Source organism: Triticum dicoccoides, chromosome 3A (genome assembly GCF_002162155.2).
Source record: "Triticum dicoccoides isolate Atlit2015 ecotype Zavitan chromosome 3A, WEW_v2.0, whole genome shotgun sequence".
In the NCBI taxonomy this organism is placed as follows: Eukaryota; Viridiplantae; Streptophyta; class Magnoliopsida; order Poales; family Poaceae; genus Triticum; species Triticum dicoccoides.
In genome coordinates, this window is record NC_041384.1 from 101,586,631 (window position 1) to 101,614,375 (window position 27,745).

Consider the following 27,745-nt stretch of genomic DNA (forward strand, 5'->3'; position numbering starts at 1 on the left):
TCTTATAAGATGTAAAGCGCTCCCGAGAACACATGGGAATATCGTCAAGCTAGTTTTCATCACATTCATATGATTCACGTTCAGTACTTTGATAATTTGGTATGTGGGTGGACCGGTGCTTGGGTACTGTCCTTACTTGGACAAGCATCCCACTTATGATTAACCTCTATTGCAAGCATCCGCAAATACAACAAAAGTATTAAGATAAACCTAAACATAACATGAAACATATGGATCCAAATCAGCCCCTTATGAAGCAACGCATAAACTAGGGTTTAAGCTTCTGTCACTCTAGCAACCCATCATCTACTTATTACTCCCCAATGCCTTCCTCTAGGCCCAAATAATGGTGAAGTATCATGTAGTCGACATTCACATAATACCACTAGAGGAGAGACAACATACATCTCATTAAAATATCGAACGAATGCCAAATTCACATGACTACTAATAGCAAGACTTCTCCCATGTCCTCAGGAACAAAAGTAACTACTCACAAAGCATAAACATGTTCACAATCATAGAGGTATTAATATGCATATAGTATCTGAACATATGATCTTCCACCAATTAAACCAACTAGCACCAACTATCCGATTGGGCTGAAATTTTAATACGATCTCTATCCGGATATTAGCTTTCTTACGGTGAAAGAAGGGCATCAACCGCCTTACGGGGTGGCCACGAGGGTCAGGGGCACGCCCAGGGGGGTGGGGCGCGCCCCCCTGCCTCGTGCCTCCCTCGAGCACCGTCTCACGTGGATTTTTCTTCCCAAAAAAACATATATACTGAAAAAAATCTCCATGAGTTTTTATCCCGTTTGGACTCCGTTTGATATGGATATTCAACGAAACAAAAAACATTCAACAAACAGGAACTGGCACTGGGCACTGGATCAATATGTTAGTCCCAAAAATAGTATAAAAAGTTGCCAAAAGTATATGAAAGTTGTAGAATATTGGCATGGAACAATCAAAAATTATAGATACGACGGAGACGTATCAGGCATCCCCAAGCTTGAGATTTTGTGTCTCCTTAATTCTTCTCATATCACGGTTTTCCTAAATCTCAAAAGCTTCATCCACACAAAACTCAACAAGAACTCTTGAGATAAGTTAGTATAAACCAATGCAAAAACATTATCATTCTCTACTGTATAAAGTCGCTAAAATTATTATTCAACATTGCATACTAAATGCCTCTGCATATTTAATACTCCTATCCTCAAACAGAATCATTAAACAAGCAAACATATGCAAACAATGCAAACATAACAGCAATCTGCCAAAACAGTATAGTCTGTAAAGAATGCAAGAATATCAATACTTCCCTAACTTCAAAAGTAATGAAAATTTACCATACTGTAGAAAAATTATCATATCTCATTTTTCAAAAACTTTCAGCATTTTATCACATTCTGAATTTTCTAGGGAATTTTCGCAACAGAGGTAAACTTTCTGTTTTCAAACAGCAACATGTAGACTTGTAAAATAAGCATAGTAAAGGCTATCAATTCCACTTTTATTGAAATAAAGATGCAAACCATTATTCTAAATAACAGCAAGCAAATCCTAACAAAATAAATTGATGCTCCAAGCAAAACACATATCATGTGATGAATGAAAACATAGCTCCAAGTGAGGTTACCGATAATGTTGGAGACGAAAGAGGGGATGCCTTCCTCGGCATCCCCAAGCTTAGTTGCTTGGATGTTCCTTGAATATTTCCTTGGGGCGCCTTGCCAATCCCCAAGCATAGGTTCTTGTCACTCCTTATTCTCCTCATATCGATATCTCACCCAAAACATGAAAACTTAAATCACACAAAACTTAACGGAACTTTGTGAGATAGGTTAGTATGATAAAGAGCAAACCAATCCACTTTTGGTACTGCCAAAGACAAGATTCATAATTGTTATCATACAATACCTATTGTATCATATCATTTCTACAATTTATATTGAGCAATATAAGCCATAGAAACTAGAAAACAAGCAAACTATGCATTGAAAACAGAATCTATCAAAAACAGAATAGTCTATAGTAATCTATACCCAAACCATACTTCTGCTACTCAAAACTTTTGAAAAATTAGGACAACCTGAGAAATTTGTATATTAATCTTCTGCAAAGAGAATCAACTCAATATCACTCTTCTGTTAAAAAGTAGAATTATTTTTGTGAGCGCAAAAGTTTATGTTTTTCAGCAAGACCAAAGCAACTATCACCCAACAAGATCCTAAAGGCTTTACTTGGCAATTTATTGAAACAAAAGCAATAAAAAATGATTACTACAGTAGCATAAGCATGTGAACACACAAAACAGTAGGTAAAAGTGTTGGGTTGTCTCCCAACAAGCGCTTTTTTTTAATGTCTTTTAGCTAGGCATGATGATTTCAATGAACAACCCACCAGGGCGCGCCAGGAGGCTCAGGCGCACCCTGGTGGGTTGTGCCCAGCTCGGGTGCCCCCGAACCACCTCTTTGCTCTATAAATACCCATATTCTAGAAACCCTAGGGGGAGCGAGGAAATATTCATCCAGCCGTCGCAGAGTCCAGAACCACCAGATCCAATCTAGACACCATCTCGGATGGGGTTCACCACCTCCATTGGTGCCTCTCCGATGATGTGTGAGTAGTTCTTTGTAGACCTTCGGGTCTGTAGTTAGTAGATAGATGGCTTCATCCCTCTCTCTATTGATTCTCAATACAATGGTCTCTTGCAGATCCATATGATTTAACTCTTTTTGCGGTGTGTTTGTTGGGATCTGATGAACTTCGAGTTTATGGTCAGTTATATCTTTTTATATCCATGAAAGTTATTTGAGTCTCTTTGATATCTTATATGCATGATTGCTTATAGCCTCGTATTTCTTCTCCGATATTTGGGTTTTGTTTGGCTAACTTGATCTTTTTATCTTGCAATGTGAAGAGGTGCTTTGTAGTGGGTTCGATCTTACGGTGCTTGATCCCAGTGACAGAAAGGGAAACGACACATATGTATCGTTGCTACTAAGGATAAAATTATGGGGTCTATATCTACATAGATAGATTTTGCCTACATCATGTCATCGTTCTTATTGCATTACTCCATTTCTCCATGAACTTAATACACTAGATGCTTGCTGGATAGCGGTCGATGTGTGGAGTAATAGTAGTAGATGTAGGCAGGAGTCGGTCTACTAATGTTGGACGTGATGCCTATATAATGATCATTGCCTGGATATCTTCATAATTATTTGAAGTTGTATCAATTGCCCAACAGTAATTTTTTTACCCACCGTTTGCTATTTTCCTCGAGAGAAGCCACTAGTGAAACCTATGGCCCCCGGGTCTTCTTTCTCATATATTTGCCTTTGCAATCTATTTTCCTTTGCTTTTATTTTCAGATCTACTAAACCAAAAACCAAAAAATACTTTGCTGCATTTTTTCCTTATTTATTTTATTTAGCGTTCGATCTATCAATTTACTACAAATTTATCTCACGTTCGTTTGCCACTTGAGGTGTCGTACCCCGAAAGGGATTGGCAACCCCTTTAACACGTCGGGTTGCGAGGATTTGTTATCTGTGTGCAGGGGATGTTTACGTTGTGTTGCTTGGTTCTCCTACTGATTCAATAACCTTGGTTTCATATCTGAGGGAAATACCTACCGCCGTTGTGCTGCATCATCCCTTCCTCTTTGGGGAAATATCGACGTAGCTTCAAGCGGCATCAAAAGGAATTTCTGGCGCCGTTGCCGGGGAGGATCTTCAACATATACCGGGTTTTAATCAAAAATCTCATATCCTCGCAAATTACATTATTTGCCATTTGCCTCTCGTTTTCCTCTCCCCCACTTCACAAAAATTTGTTGTTTTATTCGCCTCTCTTTTCCGATCGCCTTTTTCTCGCCAGATTTGTTCTTTCCAATCATGAGTGATTTCGATATGGCACCAACAGATGATGGCCTAATGATGACCCACAAGTATAGGGGATCTATCGTAGTCCTTTCGATAAGTAAGAGTGTCGAACCCAACGAGGAGCAGAAGGAAATGATAAGCGGTTTCCAGCAAGGTATTCTCTACAAGTACTAAAATAAGTGGTAACAGATAGTTTTGGGATAAGATAATTTGTAACGAGCAACAAGTAACAAAAGTAAATAAGGTGCAGCAAGGTGGCCCAATCCTTTTTGTAGCACAGGACAAGCCTGGACAAACTCTTATAAGATGTAAAGCGCTCCCGAGGACATATGGGAATATCGTCAAGCTAGTTTTCATCACGTTCATATGATTCGCGTTCGGTACTTTGATAATTTGGTATGTGGGTGGACCGGTACTTGGGTACTGTCCTTACTTGGACAAGCATCCCACTTATTATTAACCTCTATTGCAAGCATCCGCAAATACAACAAAAGTATTAAGGTAAACCTAATCATAGCATGAAACATATGGATCCAAATCAGGCCCTTACGAAGCAACGCATAAACTAGGGTTTAAGCTTCTGTCACTCTAGCAACCCATCATCTACTTATTACTCCTCAATGCCTTCCTCTAGGCCCAAATAATGGTGAAGTGTCATGTAGTCGACGTTCACATAACACCACTAGAGGAGAGACAACATACATCTCATCAAAATATCGAACGAATGCCAGATTCACATGACTACTAATAGCAAGACTTCTCCCATGTCCTCGGGAACAAAAGTAACTACTCACAAAGCATAAACATGTTCATAATCAGAGGGGTATTAGTATTCATATAGGATCTCAACATATGATCTTCCACCAATTAAACCAACTAGCATCAACTACAAGGAGTAATTAACACTACTAGCAACCTACTAGCACCAATCCTGGACATGGAGACAAGAATTGGATACAAGAGATGAACTAGGGTTTTGAGATGAGATGGTGCTGATGAAGATGTTGATGGAGATTGCCCTCTCCTGATGAGAGGAGCGTTGGTGATGATGATGGCGATGATTTCCCCCTCCGGGAGGGAAGTTTCTCCGGCAGAACAGCTCCGCCAGAGCCCTAGATTGGTTCTGCCAAGGTTCCGCCTCGTGGCGGCAGAGTTTCGTCCGAGAAGATGGCTTATGATTTTTTTTCCATCGAAAGACTCCATATAGTAGACGATGGCCACCGGAGGGCCACCAGGGGGCCCACGAGGTAGGGGGGCGCGCCCCCCACCCTCGTGGGAAGGGTGTGTCCCCCTGGTGAAGTTCTTGCTCTCAATATTTTTTTATATTTGGAAAACATCTTCCGTGAAGTTTCAGGACTTTTGGAGCTGTGCAGAATAGGTCTCTAATATTTGCTCCTTTTCCAGCCCAGAATCCCAGCTGCCGGCATTCTCCCTCTTTATGTAAACCTTGTAAAATAAGAGAGAATAGGCATAAGTATTGTAACATAATGTGTAATAACAGCCCATAATGCAATAAATATTGATATAAAAGCATGATGCAAAATGGACGTATCACCTAACTCCTAAAATTGGACGTACGGGCAATCTGGAAGCTAAAACGTTTATCTTGGGGCAAGGGAACGTTATGGGAAAAGAACATATCCAAGAATTTTTCAATTATGTTGGGAATCTAAGACTTGATGATGCTCCTATACTTAAAACTACTAGATCTTATGCGGATGCTATTTCAGCACTAGTTCTAAAACTTGAAAGTAAATTTATTCGTACCTATCCTACTTTGCATAGATTTTTTTAGCTTCCCGTTATAAAGAGTCCTAGGGCTAAAAGGTTGGCTACCCTTGTCCTTATGAATGAATTTGATTACATAATACGAGAAGCTAGGGAAATCTTTGACTTTTATGGTATGAATCATGAAAAACCTGTGATAGATGAAATTCTTTACAATAGCGACTATGATTTAATACATTTTCTTGGGGATAATAAAATATTTGATGAGAATCTCAAAAAGGAAGTCCATGTTCTAGATATAATCCAACAAGTTTTCAATAATGTTAATCAACATTACTCTTGGATTGTTGCGGGAAATCAAGGAGGTTATGATGAACATCAACTTAGGAACGCTAAGGTTACTATGGATAATATGTTTTATGTTGTGTTTACAAAACCCCATGATGAAAACACCTCTAAGAAAGTTAAGAACAAGGATGACAAAACTTAGATCCTTGCTTTATGCCTAGCTAAGGGCGTAAAACTATAGCGCTTGTTGGGAGGCAACCCAATGAATAAATTTTATTTTTGCTTTTTGCTTTCTGTTCTTGAGTGTTAGCACAATTATGCTACTATTATGATTGCGTTTTTTATGTTTTAATTAGTGTTTCTGCCAAGTAAACCCTTTAGGATCTTCTGGGGCGATAGTTGTTTGATCTTGCTGAAAGAAAAAAACAAAAAAAATTATGCTCATGAAATTAATTTTCATTTTTTACCAGAGAGCTATAAAATACCCATTCCACTTGCAGTAGATCAATATACAAATTTCTCAGGTCATCCTAATTTTTCAGAATTTTTGGAGTTATAGAAGTATTCGAAATAGTCAGATTGCTACAGACTATTCGGTTTTGACATATTCTGTTTTCTTTGTGTTGTGTGCTTATTTTGATGGCTCTATGGTTTTTTTTTTGATGAGTTTTTGCCATAGAAAAGTTGGAATACAGTAGATATAATACAAAAAAATATGAATTGGTTTGTTACAGTAATTATAGTAGTGGTTTGCTTTCTTATACTAACGGATCTCACGAAGGTTTTGTTGAGTTTTGTGTGATTGAAGTTTTCAAGTTTTGGGTTATCTTACGATGGATAAAGGAAGGACAGAAGAGCCTAAGCTTGGGGATGCCCGGGAATCCTAAGCTATTATCCAAAATAAGCGACCAACTAAGCTTGGGGCTGCCCCTGAGTGGCATCCCCGCTTTCTTCCAACGACCATCGGTATTTTACTCGAAACTATATTTTTATTCATCACATGATATGTGTTTTTCTTGGAGCGTCTTGTATGATATGAGTCTTTGCTTGTTTTATTTTGTGTTTTAAGTCATCATTCCTTGCTGGACACACCTATTTGAGAGAGCCAAAATTATGTCATGACTTGTTAGAATTGCTCTCTATGCTTCACATAAATTTTTATAAGCTATGGACTTGCACTAGTGCTTCACTTAAATCTTTTTAGCACGGTGTGCTTTAGTATTTTTGAAGAAATGCTCTCTTGCTTCACTTAGATTTATTTGAGAGGTAGTAAAAAATTTCAAGAAATTCTCTCTTGCTTCACTTAAATTAATTTGAGAGAAAGAAAAATTTATTATTCTCATGATCTTCACTTATATTTGTTGGAGATTGTCAAAAGCAACACATGAAAATTAGTCCCAAAGTGATAGATATCGTAGAAGGATATAACAAAAACTTTCATGAAGATCATTGGACAAAATAAACTTGATTCTTAGTAATCATTTTGAGATATGATGATGATGTGATATGTGAGTTACGTTGGTGAGTAATTAAGCTTTAGTAAGAATACTGGTGTTAAGGTTTGTGATTCCCTATGCAAGTACGAAAGTCAATAGTCATGCAATGAAATTAGATCCTACCTGTGGTGCCTTATTCGGTGTTATTTGTGCTTAATGCTTGCTTATGAGATTATTTGTTTCTTGGTTGGCCGCTTCTCAATATTTTGCTAGCCTTCATTTTGCACTAAGTATGATATCTACTTGTCCATCCAAAATCCTTAAACCAGTTTTGCCACATGAGTCCACTATATCTACCTATACGCGGTATTATTTTGCCGTTCTAAGCAAATTTGCATGTACCATCTCTAATTTTCAAAACAAACTTCTCTTTTGTGTGTTTGTTACGCTCGCGGAGCGGTGAGGGTGGCTAATATTTTCCATGCTAGATGTGTTATTCTCAAGATGAGGGTTTATTCACTTGTCATTGCACGAGAGTAAGGCAAAGGTATTAGGGATGCCCAGTCCCGAAATGCAAAAAATTAAATTTACTTTATGATTTCAAATAATAAATTCATTAGAAAGTGTTGGTATGGAGGGCACCCGTGGATACGGTTAGCCATGGAAAGTGAAAGTATGGTCAAAAAAGGAATAAACTTTATTTTCTGTTTGGGAACCGCCTCTGATATATCTAGCATGGAAAGTGTTGGGAACTCTAAGTCGTTTTCGTTGGTGGGATGGATACACCTCCCAAAATGTTTTTATCTCTAACCTTTTCACTTTGAGCTCTCACACCTCTACAAATCCCTACTTCGCTCTACGAAGGGCCTTTCTTTTACTTTATGCAATTTTTATTTTGAGTCTCCATCTTCTCTTATAAAAGCACCAACTAGGAGGCAATATGGTCGTACTTAACTATTGGGTGTAGCTAATATTCGAGTGTGTTTCATGAATGGATCAATGTTTGAGCATGATGTGCTAGGGATAACTTATTTTATTGTTGATATTTTGAAAGACATGGTTGCTTGTTGATATGCTTGAGTATCTAAATTATCATGTCAAAACTAGACTATTGCTTTGAACAACTAAAAGTACAAATGTCCATGCTATAAAGAAAAGAATATGATATGACATGATAGGCAGCATTCCACATCAAAAATTCTGTTTTTAACACTTACCTACTCGAGGACGAGTAGGAGTTAAGCTTGGGGATGCTGATACGTCTCCGACATATCTATAATATTTGACTGTTCCATGCTGTTATATTATCAATCTTGGATGTTTTACAATCATTTTATAGTCATCTTATATCATTTTTTGGTACTAACCTATTGACGTAGTGCCAAGTGCCTGTTGCTGTTTTTCCCATGTTTTTACATCACAAAAAATCAATATCAGACGGAGTCCAAATGCCCCGAAACTTTACGGAGAATTTTTATGGGCCATAAGGAACACAACGGGCCATGGCTGCGCTTGGGGGTGCCTCAAGGGGGGGGGGGCACAACCCACCAGGGCTCGCTAGGAGGCCCAGGCGCGCTCTGGTGGGTTGTGCCCACCTCGGGTGCCCTCGGACTGCCTCTTTGCTCTATAAATACCCCCAATATTCCAGAAACCCTAGGGGAGCAACGAAATATTCATCCAGCCGCCGCAGAGTCCAAAACTACCAGATCCAATCTAGACACCATCTCGGATGGGGTTCACCACCTCCATCGGTGCCTCTCCGATGATGCGTGAGTAGTTCTTTGTAGACCTTTGGGTCCGTAGTTAGTAGCTAGATGGCTTCATCTCTCTCTCTCTCTTGATTCCCAATACAATGGTCTCTTGGAGATCCATATGATGTAACTCTTTTTGCGGTGTGTTTGTTGGGATCTGATGAACTTCAAGTTTATGATCAGTTATATCTTTTTATATCCATGAAAGTTATTTGAGTTTCTTTGATCTCTTATATGCATGATTGCTTATAGCCTCATATTTCTTCTCCTATATTTGGGTTTTCTATGGCCAACTTGATCTATTTATCTTGCAATGGGAAGAGGTGCTTTGTAGTGGGTTCGATCTTACGGTGCTTGATCCCAGTGACAGAAAGAGAAACGAGACGTATGTATTGTTGCTACTAAGGATAAAACGATGGGGGTCTATCTCTACATAGATAGATCTTGTCTACATCATATCATCGTTCTTATTGCATTACTCCATTTCTCCATGAACTTAATACACTAGATGCATGCTGGATAGCGGTCGATGTGTGGAGTAATAGTAGTAGATGCAGGCAGGAGTGTGTCTACTAATCTTGGACGTGATGCCTATATAATGATCATTGCCTGGATATCGTTATAATTATTTGAAGTTCTATCAATTGCCCAACAGTTATTTATTTACCCACCGTTTGCTATTTTTCTCGAGGGAACCCACTAGTGAAACCTACGACCCCCGGGTCTTCTTTCTCATATATTTGCCTTTGCGATCTATTTTCCTTTGCTTTTATTTTCTGATCTACTAAACCAAAAACTCAAAAATACGTTGCTGCATTTTTTCCTTATTTATTTTATATAGCGCTCGATCTATCAATTTACTACAAATTTATCTCACGTCCGTTTGCCACTTGTTTGCCACTTGCAAGGATTTGTTATCTGTATGCAAGGGCAGTTTAGATTGTGTTGCTTGATTCTCCTACAGGTTCGATAACCTTGGTTTCATATCTGAGGGAAATACCTACCACCGTTGTGCTGCATCATCCCTTCCTCTTTGGGGAAATATCGACGTAGCTTCAAGCGACATCAAAAGGAATTTTCGGCGTCGTTGCCGGGGAGGATCTTCAACATATACCATGTTCCTAATCACAAATCTCATCTCCCACTAAGCTTGGTGATGCCCCCGAATGGCATCCCCTCTTTCTTCCAACAACAATCGGTATTTTACTCGAAACTATATTTTTATTCGTCACATGATATGTGTTTTGCTTGGAGCGTCTTGTATGATATGAGTCTTTGCTTGTTATTTTGTGTTTTAAGTCATCATTCTTTGCTGGGCACACCTATTTGAGAGATCCAAAATTATGTCATGACTTGTTAGAATTGCTCTCTATGCTTCACTTAAATTTTTATGAGCTATGGACTTGCTCTAGTGCTTCACTTAAATCTTTTTGAGCACGGTGTGCTTTAGTATTTTTGAAGAAATGCTCTCTTGCTTCACTTAGATTTATTTGAGAGTTAGTAAAATTTTCAAGAAATTCTCTCTTGCTTCACTTAAATTAATCTGAGAGAAAGAAAAATTTATTATGCTCATGATCTTCACTTATATTTTTTGGATCTTGTCAAAAGAAACACATGAAAATTAGTCCCAAAGTGATAGATATCCTAGAAGGATATAACAAAAACTTTCATGAAGATCATTGGACAAAATAAACTTGATTCTTAGTAATCGTTTTGAGGTATGATGATGATGTGATATGTGAGTTATGTTGCTGAGTAATTATGCTTTAGTAAGAATATTGGTGTTAAGGTTTGTGATTCCCTATGCAAGTACGAAAGTTAATAGTCATGCAATGAAATTACATCGTACTTGTGGTGCTTTATTCGGTGTTATTTGTGCTTAATGCTTGCTTATGAGATTATTTGTTTCTTGGTTGGTCGCTTCTCAATCTTTTGCTAGCCTTCATTTTGCACTAAGTATGATCTCTACTTGTGCATCTAAAATCCTTAAACCAGTTTTGCCACATGAGTCCACTATATCTACCTATATGCGGTATTCTTTTGTCGTTCTATAACATCCCGATTCTCGGAATGTTTAAGAATTTTTTTAAAAATCAGGACGAGAAAATTTCGTTTGTTTTATTTGTTAACAAAGCTTAAATTGACCTCTTATAAATTTGGAGGATTTAATTTGCACTAATGTGAACCTAAATTAAATTTGAATTTTATTGTTCTCTTTTGGCCGTATAATTTTCTCTTGTCTTTGGCATATTAAATTATGCGCATTTGTATTTTTGGAAGTTCTTTTGATTGTTGTTTGATCTTCTATTCCTTTTCTAGATTTTTCTTTTAGAAAAATCTAATTCTTTTCTTCTATAATTTTCTCATAGGAAAATCAATTCATTTTCTTTCCTCCACTCTCGGCGAAATTCCTTGCCCTGTACCTCCTCTCTCTTCTCTGGTTGCAACTCACATTTTTTCTCTCCAAGTGAATGGGTCTCCAATCTAGTTTTTTCCTTCTGAAATTCTTTTCCCACCTGGGCCTTTAGCCTATTTAGCCCATTTACATCACCTCGCTGAACCTTGCTTCTCACGTACTCATCATGAGAAACACCATACTCTAGAGAAACGTACAGAGGAGAAACTGAAGAGTCATGAATGCTTCCTCCTTTAATTCTCTATGTCCCTTGGCCTAATTTTCTCTCATTGGTCCATCTTCCACCGAGGGCTCCACAGCCCTTCATCTCCTTCCACACGCACGCACACGTTCATGCAAACCTGCAGAAAACCAAACGCTACAGTCATGACTGGTGACATTCCATAACTCCCATAAAATTTCAATCGTTTCAAGTTATGAAGATATGAGGGCCTGCCTCCCGACCTTCTCTCCCATTCCCTTCAGTGCTCCTGCCTTCTCCCTTCCCCGTTCTCCCAAGAACTCTCCTCGAACTACTGCTGTCCATGGACGCCGGTGCTTGTTCCCGATGACTTCAAGCATCTCCATCCATGCCCTTACACCAGAAGGTTCCCCTCAACGTGGTGAATCCATTCAGGAAAGAAGGAACGCATTCCGTCGACCACACGCAAAGAATTTGACATGTGCGTGTACACTGTTTGTCAAGTTCACCACATCATTCCGTCCAACTCGGCGAGTCTCTATCCAATTCCTCATGCACACCTTCTCAACATCACTCGTAGTATCTCCTAGACATCATTATTCAACCTATCTCTATTGTTACTCACGCCGATGCATGAGCGGATGTCGTCAACATGTCCGCGTACTTTTTAGTCCCTTGAATGATCTTGTGTTCAACACATGAGTTGTTTCCCATGTCCTTGGTAACCCTGTGGTAGAGTTAGATTACTTGTTTGGTAATCATGTTTAGTGTTGATTTAATTATAGCCGTTTGGCCTAAATCCGATAGTGTTTTGAGTTTGATAACTTTTCTTGTTAGTTTAATATATTTTTTCTGTCTCGTCATACCTAGGAGTCATCTTGAGTTATATTACAATTTTAGGAGTGTCTTGTGTTTACTCAATTAAGTTGAATGTGTGTTTTATTTTATTAAGTATAGTTTTGTATGGTTTCTTGTAGATAACTTCGTGCAGCATGTAGTAGTGAGATACACCTTTGTGTTAGTTCTTATGTATTACTACCATGTGTAGTGGTTGATCGGTCAACTTTTCTTGTTAGTATTCCATTTTTTATGTTCGTGATATGCCTACAAGTGTATGTTATTCATCTTATAATTTTAGTGCAACGTAGGACTTGTTAGATTTATTTCTTTCACCGATTATAGTTATTCAAAAATTGTTTCACATGTTATTTCAGATAGATATTTTTCTTCTTCTGGCACATAGTTAAGATATGCATATGTACATGTTTTTGCAAATTATTACCATGTGTAGGTTTATGTAGAATTGTTGTAACCTTTGTGTGATTATGCAATACCTAATGTCTTGATTATTTTCATTTTTGTTTGGGAATGAGGATATCTTATATATTGATTACATATTCATTTTCATCGATGTTCCATGTTTGGTTGATTGGTTTGAAATCATGCCATGTCTACAATATGTGTTTATACATTTTTAGTACGTGTTATTGCATAATATTCCTTATGCAAGATAGAAAATGAAATGCCTTATTGTTTGGATATGAGTACATTGTAGCTCATAGCATAGAATATTATTGGCTAGTTGTTCCTTTTATTTTATAAATGTGTGTTATACAAGATTGCATGGATAGATGCTTCATGAAATCATATAGTTTTGTATTACTATATATAATTTATTCTTGTGAAACAGAATTTAGTTTATATCATCTTGCTAACTATCATGTGTCCATTTACATTTGTTTATTACCATGCCATGTTAGGACTTTCTCAATGTCCAATGCATGTTTTGATTGTATGTGTTATATGATTGCTACTTTATATTGTATTACCAATCATATGCTTAATATTCGCCAAGTGCACCACACCGTTCTGTCCAACTCGGTGAGTCTCTATCCAATTCCTCATGCACACCTTCTCAACATCACTCGTAGTATCTCCTAGACATCATTATTCAACCTATCTCTGTTGTTACTCACGCCGATGCATGAACGGATGTCATCAACATGTCAGCATACTTTTTAGTCCCTTGAATGATCTTGAGTTCAACACATGAGTTGTTTCCCATGTCCTTGGTAACCCCGTGGTAGAGTTAGATTACTTGTTTGGTAATCATGTTTAGTGTTGATTTAATTATAGCCGTTTGGCCTAAATCCGATAGTGTTTTGAGTTTGATAACTTTTCTTGTTAGTTTAATATATTTTTTATGTCTTGTCATGCCTAGGAGTCATCTTGAGTTATATTATAATTTTAGGAGTGTCTTGTGTTTACTCAATTAAGTTGAATGTGTGTTTTATTTTATTAAGTATAGTTTTGTATGGTTTCTTGTAGATAACTTCGTGCATCATGTAGTAGTGAGATACACCTTTGAGTTAGTTCTTATGTATTACTACCATGTGTAGTGGTTGATCGGTCAACTTTTCTTTTTAGTATGTTATTTTATTATGTTCGTGATATGCCTACAAGTGTATGTTATTCATCTTATAATTTTAGTGCAACGTAGGACTTGTTAGATTTATTTCTTTCACCGATTATAGTTATTCAAAAATTGTTCCACATGTTATTTCAGATAGATATTTTTCTTCTTGTGGTACATAGTTAAGATATGCATATGTACATGTTTTTGCAAATTATTACCATGCGTAGGTTTATGTAGAATTATTGTAACCTTTGTGTGATTATGCAATACCTAATGTCTTGATTATTTTCATTTTTGTTTGGGAATGAGGATATCTTATATATTGATTACATATTCATTTTCATCGATGTTCCATGTTTGGTTGATTGGTTTGAAATCATGCCATGTCTACAATAGGTGTTTATACATTTTTAGTACGTGTTATTGCATAATATTCCTTATGCAAGATAGAAAATGAAATGCCTTATTGTTTGGATATGAGTACATTGTAGCTCATAGCATAGAATATTATTGGCTAGTTGTTCCTTTTATTTTATAAATGTGTGTTATACAAGATTGCATGGATAGATGCTTCACGAAATCATATAGTTTTGTATTACTATATATAATTTATTCTTGTGAAATAGAATTTAGTTTATATCATCTTGCTAACTATCATGTGTCCATTTACATTTGTTTATTACCATGCCATGTTAGGACTTTCTCAATGTCCAACGCATGTTTTGATTATATGTGTTATATGATTGCTACTTTATATTGTATTACCAATCATATGCTTAATATTCGCCAAGTGCACCACACCGTTCTGTCCAACTCGGTGAGTCTCTATCCAATTCCTCATGCACACCTTCTCAACATCACTCGTAGTATCTCCTAGACATCATTATTCAACCTATCTCTGTTGTTACTCACGCCGATGCATGAACGGATGTCATCAACATGTCAGCATACTTTTTAGTCCCTTGAATGATCTTGAGTTCAACACATGAGTTGTTTCCCATGTCCTTGGTAACCCCGTGGTAGAGTTAGATTACTTGTTTGGTAATCATGTTTAGTGTTGATTTAATTATAGCCGTTTGGCCTAAATCCGATAGTGTTTTGAGTTTGATAACTTTTCTTGTTAGTTTAATATATTTTTTATGTCTTGTCATGCCTAGGAGTCATCTTGAGTTATATTATAATTTTAGGAGTGTCTTGTGTTTACTCAATTAAGTTGAATGTGTGTTTTATTTTATTAAGTATAGTTTTGTATGGTTTCTTGTAGATAACTTCCTGCATCATGTAGTAGTGAGATACACCTTTGAGTTAGTTCTTATGTATTACTACCATGTGTAGTGGTTGATCGGTCAACTTTTCTTTTTAGTATGTTATTTTATTATGTTCGTGATATGCCTACAAGTGTATGTTATTCATCTTATAATTTTAGTGCAATGTAGGACTTGTTAGATTTATTTCTTTCACCGATTATAGTTATTCAAAAATTGTTCCACATGTTATTTCAGATAGATATTTTTCTTCTTGTGGTACATAGTTAAGATATGCATATGTACATGTTTTTGCACATTATTACCATGCGTAGGTTTATGTAGAATTATTGTAACCTTTGTGTGATTATGCAATACCTAATGTCTTGATTATTTTCATTTTTGTTTGGGAATGAGGATATCTTATATATTGATTACATATTCATTTTCATCGATGTTCCATGTTTGGTTGATTGGTTTGAAATCATGCAATGTCTACTATAGGTGTTTATACATTTTTAGTACGTGTTATTGCATAATATTCCTAATGCAAGATATCAAATGAAATGCCTTATTGTTTGGATATGATTACATTGTAGCTCATAGCATAGAATATTATTGGCTAGTTGTTCCTTTTAGTTTATAAATGTGTGTTATACAAGATTGCATGGATAGATGCTTCATGAAATCATATAGTTTTGTATTACTATATATAATTTATTCTTGTGAAATAGAATTTAGTTTATATCATCTTGCTAACTATCATGTGTCCATTTACATTTGTTTATTACCATGCCATGTTAGGACTTTCTCAATGTCCAACGCATGTTTTGATTGTATGTGTTATATGATTGCTACTTTATATTGTATTACCAATCATATGCTTAATATTTGCTTGGTAGAGGTACATGTTAGTAGTTTATGATCTCATATATTTTAATTAAGTAGGATTCCTTCTTGCTTCAATATAGTGCCATGATGTTGTGATTGTATAACTAGACTACATAGTTTGTGTGCGTGTGTGTGGGTATGTGTGTGTGTACCAATTCATGTATTAGAAGATCATGACTAGTGATGCATCTTATGTACTTGCAATTGTAGGTTGTGCCAGATAGAAATACATGGCATCTTGTTATTCCTGCTTCTATAATACATGTTGATTTGGTTGATGAGATGATCTAGTTGTTTACTTTCCCACATGCTTAGTATGCTTCCATGTGCTTATTTATCATAACTAGCATGGTATAGTGTTGTATGCTAACATCGTGTTTTCTCTTTAGGTTAGTTATTATCAACTAGGTAATCCCGCAGTTAGGAGTTGTATTCTATTAATAGCATATTGTAGCATCTTGTGTGATGCTTCGCATCATGTTTGATTTATTTTACTATTACATTTGTGATATGCTTAAGCCAATGGATCAAGTCATGCTAGTGATTTGTCTTGTCTTATTATGTTCCGTATGCTATAGTTGAGTATTTAGACCCTTGTGTTTCTTATAGATGTTTAACTTAGTCTCATTTTAGTATTATGAATGTTTTAATACTTGTTGCTATGACTTATCACATGCTTGGGATGAGTCATGTGTCATGTTAGTAGAGTTGTACTTTGATCACACACTAAGTGTGTGTATCATACCTTGTTATTGTAAGCATGTGGTGATAATAGTACTGCTAGTGATTATTAGTATTAGTTGTTATTTAGTAGTAAGACCATGTCCTTGTTTAGTATCTTATCATGATCACTTGTATGTGTGATGCTTGTGTTATTTGTTTAGACCTCCAGTGATTCTATACTCACATGCCTTGTGTGAGATCTATGTTATTATTAAATTGTTTAATTAGTTTCTACCTTAGTATTGGTTTGTCTTCATTTATAGAAAGGTTGCTAATAGTTTTTATGATTTATGTTTAGTCTTTGATTGTTGTTAACCATTATAAGTATTTGGATTCATCCAAATATTTATTCTCGGTTGATTGTTACTCTTAATCATATCATGCCTAGGATAGATGTGCATCCATTTGTTCTATGTGTTGTATAGTATCTTGTTAATTGTTTGGAAAATGAATTTGTTTGATATAATGGAGTTGATCCTATTCCATTTTAATGTTGTTTTAGGGTTAGACCTAGATCATTTGAACTCATGTTGTTGAATGATGTTTGATTGCTTAACTAGTATGGTTTGTAATGTTTGTTTGTTTGGAATTATTATATAGTTGATGTATATGTTTGGCTGTTATTGTCCATTATAAATATTTAGATTCTATGTAAATATTTGTTTGTGGTTAACTTTCTTTTCCTTTATCATACCATGTTGTGATTGTTTAGTTATAATGCTTAGGTTGGTTCAATTTCATGTGTGTTGATGCGTGTGCGTATGTTATATAGTAATTTCTTTTATAGATAGTCAAGTTGTGTAGCAGGAACTGCTCGTGGTCAATAGCATAGTTCGTATTAGAATGTTAGACTTGTGGGGAAGCCTTGATTATCCATCATCAATCTAAACCCCGTCAATTCATTGAGTCCTCTACTTACCTTCCAATCAATCTATCTCCTTTTGGAATCTCCATCTGATCAATATCTTGCTATCCATCCACCCTTAATTTGTTTTGGATGTTATTTGGAATACTTTTGTTTTAGTATTTATTATTTGTCATTTGCTATCGTTACAACGAGTAGGTAGAGACGACGGTGTTGGACATGGACATAATCAGGTTACCGAAGAAGGACTCTACAACGAAGGCATGCCTCCTTCCTTGATCATACTTATCCTATGTTTTACAAAATTGTATTGTGTTTTATGGTTATTATATGCATGCTTTTTAATCTTGTAGCTAGTGTGTCAATTGACACATTACCTTGATTCGCTTGTCGCCTAATCACTTGACACCTGAGTAGAATTATAGTATTCCGGTAGAGTAGTAATGCTTAGCCATGCTTATTACCCTATAGGTCCTTCATTAAGACCTCTCGGTCATTGACAGTTGAAACTTATCGCTGAGCTAGGCTGGTTGGCCCTTGTTGATCTCCTCTACTCTGTTCTACTCTGGGTGAAACTTACCATCTGAATACTGGCGCGGGCGACAGCTGAATCAAGGATTGAAGGAGCGATTGGCTGCCCTTCACAGGTTGAAGGGGCAATCAATCGTCCGTGCCGCATGAGGCCTAATAAGTCTTGGATTTGAAGACCGTGATAATAGTACAGCCACATGCTATATGGGCACTGGCTTGGTTAATTATTTAGTTCACTCTTATTGTCATCATCGCCGTACCGCAGATGGGATAACTGCCTTGCGAGGAGTATCCTCGGCACAAAAGGGGGCCCGGACTGTGAACTACGGTTACTTCTGTGTTGAAACCTAGTGGGCTTGGCACAATAAGTTTGGTCTAATGAAAGACCTCATCACAATCTCCCTGCCGGTATACCAAATGGTGTACTACGCTAGCGACGACTAGTGGCAACAAGTCGGGATTGTGTCGTGTGGGTAAAGTGTACAATCTCTGCAGAGTGTAAAACTATTCGAATAGCCATGTCCACGGTCAAGGACATCACATGAATCTTTCTCAACGTACAGGACCTGTCTTGCTTATTCCCTCTTTGCCCCTATTCTTGAAACCTATGAAAGACGTGAGTTGATCGAGGATCCTCACTTGATGAAAGTTATTCTGGAGATAAAACATGTTTTCATCTAAAACTGCTTTTATCCAACTACTCTATTTGTCAAACAAAATTAGCTTTACGCAAATGAGCCATACAGCCTTCCTTTGAAGCCACATGTAGCTATTAGGTCCTTCCCTGTGGGAGGCATGTTGAGTACGTAATGTACTCATGGCAATAATTTTGTTGACAACAGAGTTCCATGAAGACAAAGGTGATGACTACGACTACTATGGCGATCTGTAGGAGTGAGGTCACATGGACTACATCGACTGCCTGTGGCTGAGATGGAGTCACTATGCATTTTACTTTCCGCTGTTTTCTGATTGTAAATGTCATGAGTCATCTCACTAGGTATGTCTTGTGACAATTATACTACATTTAATGCTTTTACATATTCTGCAATGATACCATTTCATTGTGTTGTCAACAATGATCCTGGGGTTGACAATTAAACACAGGAGGATCTGGAAGATAATTCCGGGTTCTCACAAAAGTGGTATCAGAGCCGATGTCGACCTAGTCGCGTGGCCTTAGTTAGAAATGGAAAGCCTTATGGACTACTTTTATAATAAAACTATTTTGTAAAGGATCATTCTCGTACACTTCTCCTTCACTATTGCTATTGTCATCTCATCTTATTCATTTGAAATTTAAACTCTACTTCGCTACCATCTTCTTTATAGTATGAAACCCTTTTGCCCACCCAAGGTGTTGAAAAATCATAAGTTTCTCAAGACTTGCCATGAACTTCAATCTTCAAACCCTGAAGCTCTGAGTAGCAACATTTTTCCAAGAGAAGACAATTCGAGACCTTAAGAAGGCAACAACCATCGATCATGCTGCAATTGTCAACGTTGAAGATTTGCCCCAAGATTTATTGTGACCTTCCATATAGGATTAGGTTGGTTAACACCCTTGTAGTGATAGAATTCGTAGCTTGTAGACGCAAAACCTTTCTTGTGTGAGTATTGTCTGCATATTTTGGTGTTTTCCTATGCAGTCATACTAAAACCCTATTTGCCAAAATGAGTTGCTTTTGAGTTTTATTTGGATATCTTCTTAGATATCTCAGTGTTATCTTTGTTTATCTTTTGGGGTATCTCTGCCTTGTTTAGGATTCTTTTACTCCTCTTACGCTCTCTCCCTCTTCTCTATAAACCCTAGAGAACCACTTTGAGTGGAAAGAAGCTACAACAACCACTTGGAGATCTATTATGAAAGCGAACCCTATGGAAAACCTCTTTTAAGGGGGGTAGTGGACGGTGATTTGTGGCTAGAACGAAGTTTTGAAGATCTTCATTCGCAAAGAAGAAGAAATATTTGAAGACCTTCACCGCACCTACCGTAAAGTTCAACCTTAAGGAAGGATCAATGAGTCCAACCGCACCAAAGCTTGACCTAAAGAAGAAGGGAAAGACAGAAGAATTTGAACCACCCAAAGAAGCTATCAGTTACCATCGCCAAGACCAAAGGACCGCTTCCAAGCCCTGAGGAAGCTGGAGAAAGTATTGACAATCGAAGTATCTCCAATCAAGACCCCAAAGCCACCTTTCACCAAGTTCAGAATCGACCGTGAACCACAAGTTTTAAGAAGGACTGTGTCAAAGACGAAGCTTTCCTAAACCCATTCTCTTTAGTCAGCCTGAATCTCGGGAACGAGATTCCTTTTAAGGGGGTAGATCTGTAACATCCCGATTCTCGGAATGTTTAAGAATTTTTTTAAAAATCACGACGAGAAAATTTCGTTTGTTTTATTTGTTAACAAAACTTAAATTGACCTCTTATAAATTTGGAGGATTTAATTTGCACTAATGCGAACCTAAATTAAATTTGAGTTTTATTGTTTTCTTTTGGCCGTATAATTTTCTCTTGTCTTTGGCATATTAAATTATGCGCATTTGTATTTTTGGAAGTTCTTTTGATTGTTGTTTGATCTTCTATTCCTTTTCTAGATTTTTATTTTAGAAAAATCTAATTCTTTTCTTCTGTAATTTTCTCATAGGAAAATCAATTCATTTTCTTTCCTCCACTCTCGGCGAAATTCCCTGCCCTGTACCTCCTCTCTCTTCTCTGGTTGCAACTCACAATTTTTTCTCTCCAAGTGAATGGGTCTCTAATCTATTTTTTTCCCTTCTCAAATTCTTTTCCCACCTGGGCCTTTAGCCTATTTAGCCCATTTACATCACCTGGTTGAACCTTGCTCCTCACGTACTCATCATGAGAAACACCATACTCTAGAGAAACGTACAGAGGAGAAACTGAAGAGTCATGACTGCTTCCTCCTTTAATTCTCTCTGTCCCTTGGCCTAATTTTCTCTCATTGGTCCATCTTCCACCGAGAGCTCCACAGCCCTTCATCTCCTTCCATACGCACGCACACGTTCATGCAAACCTACAGAAAACCAAACGCTACAGCCATGACTGGTGACATTCCATAACTCCCATAAAATTTCAACCGTTTCAAGTTATGAAGATATGAGGGCCTGCCTCCCGACCTTCTATCCCATTCCCTTCAGTGCTCATGCCTTCTCCCTTCCCCGTTCTCCCAAGAACTCTCCTCGAACTACTGCTGTCCATGGACGCCAGTGCTTGTTCCCGATGACTTCAAGCATCTCCATCCATGACCTTGCGCCAGAAGGTTCCCCTCGATGTGGTGAATCCATTCAGGAAAAAATGAACGCATTCCGTCGACCACACGCAAAGAATTTCACATGTGCGTGTACACTGTTCGCCAAGTGCACCACACCGTTCTGTCCAACTCGGTGAGTCTCTATCCAATTCCTCATGCACACCTTCTCAACATCACTCGTAGTATCTCCTAGACATCATTATTCAACCTATCTCTGTTGTTACTCACGCCGATGCATGAACGGATGTCATCAACATGTCAGCATACTTTTTAGTCCCTTGAATGATCTTGAGTTCAACACATGAGTTGTTTCCCATGTCCTTGGTAACCCCGTGGTAGAGTTAGATTACTTGTTTGGTAATCATGTTTAGTGTTGATTTAATTATAGCCGTTTGGCCTAAATCCGATAGTGTTTTGAGTTTGATAACTTTTCTTGTTAGTTTAATATATTTTTTATGTCTTGTCATGCCTAGGAGTCATCTTGAGTTATATTATAATTTTAGGAGTGTCTTGTGTTTACTCAATTAAGTTGAATGTGTGTTTTATTTTATTAAGTATAGTTTTGTATGGTTTCTTGTAGATAACTTCCTGCATCATGTAGTAGTGAGATACACCTTTGAGTTAGTTCTTATGTATTACTACCATGTGTAGTGGTTGATCGGTCAACTTTTCTTTTTAGTATGTTATTTTATTATGTTCGTGATATGCCTACAAGTGTATGTTATTCATCTTATAATTTTAGTGCAACGTAGGACTTGTTAGATTTATTTCTTTCACCGATTATAGTTATTCAAAAATTGTTCCACATGTTATTTCAGATAGATATTTTTCTTCTTGTGGTACATAGTTAAGATATGCATATGTACATGTTTTTGCAAATTATTACCATGCGTAGGTTTATGTAGAATTATTGTAACCTTTGTGTGATTATGCAATACCTAATGTCTTGATTATTTTCATTTTTGTTTGGGAATGAGGATATCTTATATATTGATTACATATTCATTTTCATCGATGTTCCATGTTTGGTTGATTGGTTTGAAATCATGCCATGTCTACTATAGGTGTTTATACATTTTTAGTACGTGTTATTGCATAATATTCCTAATGCAAGATATCAAATGAAATGCCTTATTGTTTGGATATGATTACATTGTAGCTCATAGCATAGAATATTATTGGCTACTTGTTCCTTTTAGTTTATAAATGTGTGTTATACAAGATTGCATGGATAGATGCTTCATGAAATCATATAGTTTTGTATTACTATATATAATTTATTCTTGTGAAATAGAATTTAGTTTATATCATCTTGCTAACTATCATGTGTCCATTTACATTTGTTTATTACCATGCCATGTTAGGACTTTCTCAATGTCCAACGCATGTTTTGATTGTATGTGTTATATGATTGCTACTTTATATTGTATTACCAATCATATGCTTAATATTTGCTTGGTAGAGGTACATGTTAGTAGTTTATGATCTCATATATTTTAATTAAGTAGGATTCCTTCTTGCTTCAATATAGTGCCATGATGTTGTGATTGTATAACTAGACTACATAGTTTCTGTGCGTGTGTGTGGGTATGTGTGTGTGTACCAATTCATGTATTAGAAGATCATGACTAGTGATGCATCTTATGTACTTGCAATTGTAGGTTGTGCCAGATAGAAATACATGCCATCTTGTTATTCCTGCTTCTATAATAGATGTTGATTTGGTTGATGAGATGATCTAGTTGTTTACTTTCCCACAGGTTGTATGCTTCCATGTGCTTATTTATCATAACTAGCATGGTATAATGTTGTATGCTAACATCGTGTTTGCTCTTTAGGTTAGTTATTATCAACTAGGTAATCTCGCAGTTAGGAGTTGTATTCTATTAATAGCATATTGTAGCATCTTGTGTGATGCTTCGCATCATGTCTGGTTTATTTTACTATTACATTCGTGATATGCTTAAGCCAATGGATCAAGTCATGCTAGTGATTTGTCTTGTCTTATTGTGTTCCATATGCTATAGTTGAGTACTTAGACCCTTGTGTTTCTTATAGATGTTTAACTTAGTCTCATTTTAGTATTATGAATGTTTTAATACTTGTTGCTATGACTTATCATATGCTTGGGATGAGTCATATGTCATGTTAGTAGAGTTGTACTTTGATCACACACTAAGTGTGTGCATCATACCTTGTTATTGTAAGCATGTGGTGATAATAGTACTGCTATTGGTTATTGGTATTAGTTGTTATTTAGTAATAAGACCATGTCCTCGTTTAGTATCTTATCATGATCACTTGTATGTGTGATGCTTGTGTTATTTGTTTAGACCTCCAGTGATTCTATACTCACATTCCTTGTGTGGGATCTATGTTATTATTAAATTGTTTAATTAGTTTCTACCTTAGTATTGGTTTGTCTTCGTTTATAGAAAGGTTGCTAATAGTTTTTATGATTTATGTTTAGCCTTTGATTGTTGTTAACCATTATAAGTATTTGGATTCATCCAAATATTTATTCTCGGTTGATTGTTACTCTTAATCATATCATGCCTAGGATAGATGTGCATCCATTTGTTCCATGTGTTGTATAGTATCTTGTTAATTGTTTGGCAAATGAATTGGCTTGATATAATGGAGTTGATCCTATTCCATTTTAATGTTGTTTTAGGGCTAGACCTAGATCATTTCAACTCATGTTGTTGAATGATGTTTGATTGCTTAACTAGTATGGTTTGTAATGTTTGTTTGTTTGGAATTATTATATAGTTGATGTATATGTTTGGCTGTCGTTGTCCATTATAAATATTTAGATTCTATGTAAATATTTATTCGTGGTTAACTTTCTTTTCCTTTATCATACCATGTTGTGATTGTTTACTTATAATGCTTAGGTTGGTTCAATTTCATGTGTGTTGATGCGTGTGCGTATGTTATATAGTAATTTCTTTTATAGATAGTCAGGTTGTGTAGCGGGAACAACTCGTGGTCAATAGCATAGTTCGTATTAGAACGTTAGACTTGTGGGGAAGCCTTGATTATCCATAATCAACCTAAACTCTGTCAAATCATTGAGTCCTCTACTTACCTTTCAATCAATCTATCTCCTTTTGGAATATCCATCTGATCAATATCTTGCTATCCATCCACCCTTAATTTGTTTTGGATGTTATTTGGATTACTTTTGTTTTAGTATTTATTGGTTGTATTTTGCTATCGTTACAACTAGTAGGGAGTGACAACGGTGTTGGACATGGACATAATCAGGTTACCGAAGAAGGACTCAACAACGAAGGCATGCTCCTTCCTTGATCATACTTATCCTATGTTTTACAAAATTGCATTGTGTTTTATGGTTATTATATGCATGCTTTTTAATCTTGTAGCTAGCGTGTCAATTGACACATTACCTTGATCCGCTTGTCGCCTAATCACTTGACACCTGAGTAGAATTATAGTATTCCGGTAGAGTAGTAATGCTTAGCCATGCTTATTACCCTATAGGTCCTTCGTTAAATGACCTCTCGGTCATTGACAGTTGAAACTTATCGCTGAGCTAGGCTGGTTGGCCCTTGTTGATCTCCTCTACTCCGGGTGAAACTTACCATCTGAATACTGGCACGGGCGACAGCTGAATCAAGGATTGAAGGAGTGATTGGCTGCCATTCACAGGTGGAAGGGGGCAATCAGTCGTCCGTGCCGCGTGAGGCCTAATAAGTCTTGGATTTGAAGATTATGATAACAATACAACCACATGCTATATGGGCACTGTTTTGGTTAATTAGTTAGTTCACTCTTATCATCATCATCGCCGTACCGCAGATGGGATAGTGCCTTGCAAAGAGTATCCTCGGCACAAAAGGGGGGCCCGGACTGTGAACTACGGTTACTTCCGTGTTGAAACCTAGTGGGCTTGGCACAATAAGTTTGGTCTAATGAAAGACCTCGTCACAATCTCCCTGCCGGTATACCAAATGGTGTACTACGCTAGCGACGGCTAGTGGCAACAAGTCGGGATTGTGTCGTGTGGGTAAAGTGTACAACCTTTGTAGAGTGTAAAACTATTCGAATAGCCGTGTTCACGGTCAAGGACAGCATAAATTTTTCTCGACGTACAGGACCTGTCTTGCTTATTCCCTCTTTGCCCCTATTCTTGAAACCTATGAATGACGTGAGTTGATCGTGGATCCTCACTTGATGAAAGTTATTCTGGAGATAAAACATGTTTTCATCTAAAACTGCTTTTATCCAACTACTCTATTTGTCAAACAAAATTATTTTTACGCAAATGAGCCATACAGCCTTCCTTCGAAGCCACATGTAGCTATTAGGTCCTTCCCCGTGGGAGGCATGTTGAGTACGTAATGTACTCATGGCAATAATTTTGTTGACAACCGAGTTCCATGAAGACGAAGGTGATGACTACAACTACTATGGCGATCTGTAGGAGTGAGGTCACGTGGACTACATCGACTACCTCTGGCTGAGATGGAGTCACTACGCATTTTACTTTCCGCTATTTTCTGATTGTAAATGTCATGAGTCATCTCACTAGGTATGTCTTGTGACAATTATACTACATTTAATGCTTTTACATATTCTACAATGATACCATTTCACTGTGTTGTCGACAATGATCCTGGGGTTGACAATTAAACATAGGAGGATCTGGAAGATAATTCCGGGTTCTCACACGTTCTAAGCAAATTTGCATGTGCCATATCTAATTTTTAAAATAAACTTCTCTTTTGTGTGTTCGTTTCGCTTGCGGAGCGGTGAGGGGTGGCTAATATTTTCCATACTAGATGTGTTATTCTCAAGATGAGGGTTTATTCACTTGTCATTGCACGAGAGTAAGGCAAAGGTATTAGGGATGCCCAGTCCCGAAATGCAAAAACTTGAATTTACTTTATGTCGTCAAATAATAAATTCCTTAAAAAGTGTTGGTATGGAGGGCACCCGTGGATACGGTTAGCCATGGAAAGTGAAAGTATGGTGAAAAAAGGAATAAACTTTATTTTCTGTTTGGAAACCGCCTATGATATATCTAGCATGGAAATTGTTGGGAACTCTAAGGCATTTTCGTTGGTGGGATGGATACACCTCCCAAAATGTTTTTATCTCTAACTTTTTCGCTTTGAGCTCTGGCACCTCTACAAATCCCTACTTCGCTCTGCGAAGGGCCTTTCTTTTATTTTATACAATTTTTATTTTGACTCTCCATCTTCTCTTATAAAAGCACCAACTAGGAGGCAATATGATCGTACTTAAGTATTGGGTGTAGCTAATATTCGAGTGTGTTTCATGAATGGATCAATGTTTGAGCATGATGGGCTAGGGATAACTTATTTTAGCGTTGATATTTCGAAAGACATGGTTGCTTGTTGATATGCTTGAGTATCTAAATTATCATGTCAAAACTAGACTATTGCTTTGAACAACTAAAAGTACAAATGTCCATGCTATAAAGAAAAGAATATGATATGACATGATAGGCAGCATTTCACATCAAAAAAATTGTTTTTAACACTTACCTACTCGAGGACGAGTAGGAGTTAAGCTTGGGGATGCTGATACGTCTCCAACGTATCTATAATATTTGATTGTTCCATGTTGTTATATTACCAATCTTGGATGTTTTACAATCCTTTTATAGTCATCTTATATCATTTTTTGGTACTAACCTATTGACGCAGTGCCAAGTGCCAATTGCTATTTTTTCCATGTTTTTACGTCATAGAAAATCAATATCAGACGGAGTCCAAATGCCCCGAAACTTTACAGAGAATTTTTATGGGCTAGAAGGAACACAATGGGCCATGGATGCGCCTGGGGGTGCCCCGAGGGGGGCACAACCCACCAGGGCGCGCCAGGAGGCCCAGGCGCACCCTGGTGGGTTGTGCCCACCTCGGGTGCCCCCCAGACCGCCTCTTTGCTCTATAAATACCCCAATATTCCAGAAACCCTAGCGGGAGCGACGAAATATTCATCCAGCCGCCGCAGAGTCCTGAACTACCAGATCCAATCTAGACACCATCTCGGATGGGGTTCACCACCTCCATCGATGCCTCTCCGATGATGTGTGAGTAGTTC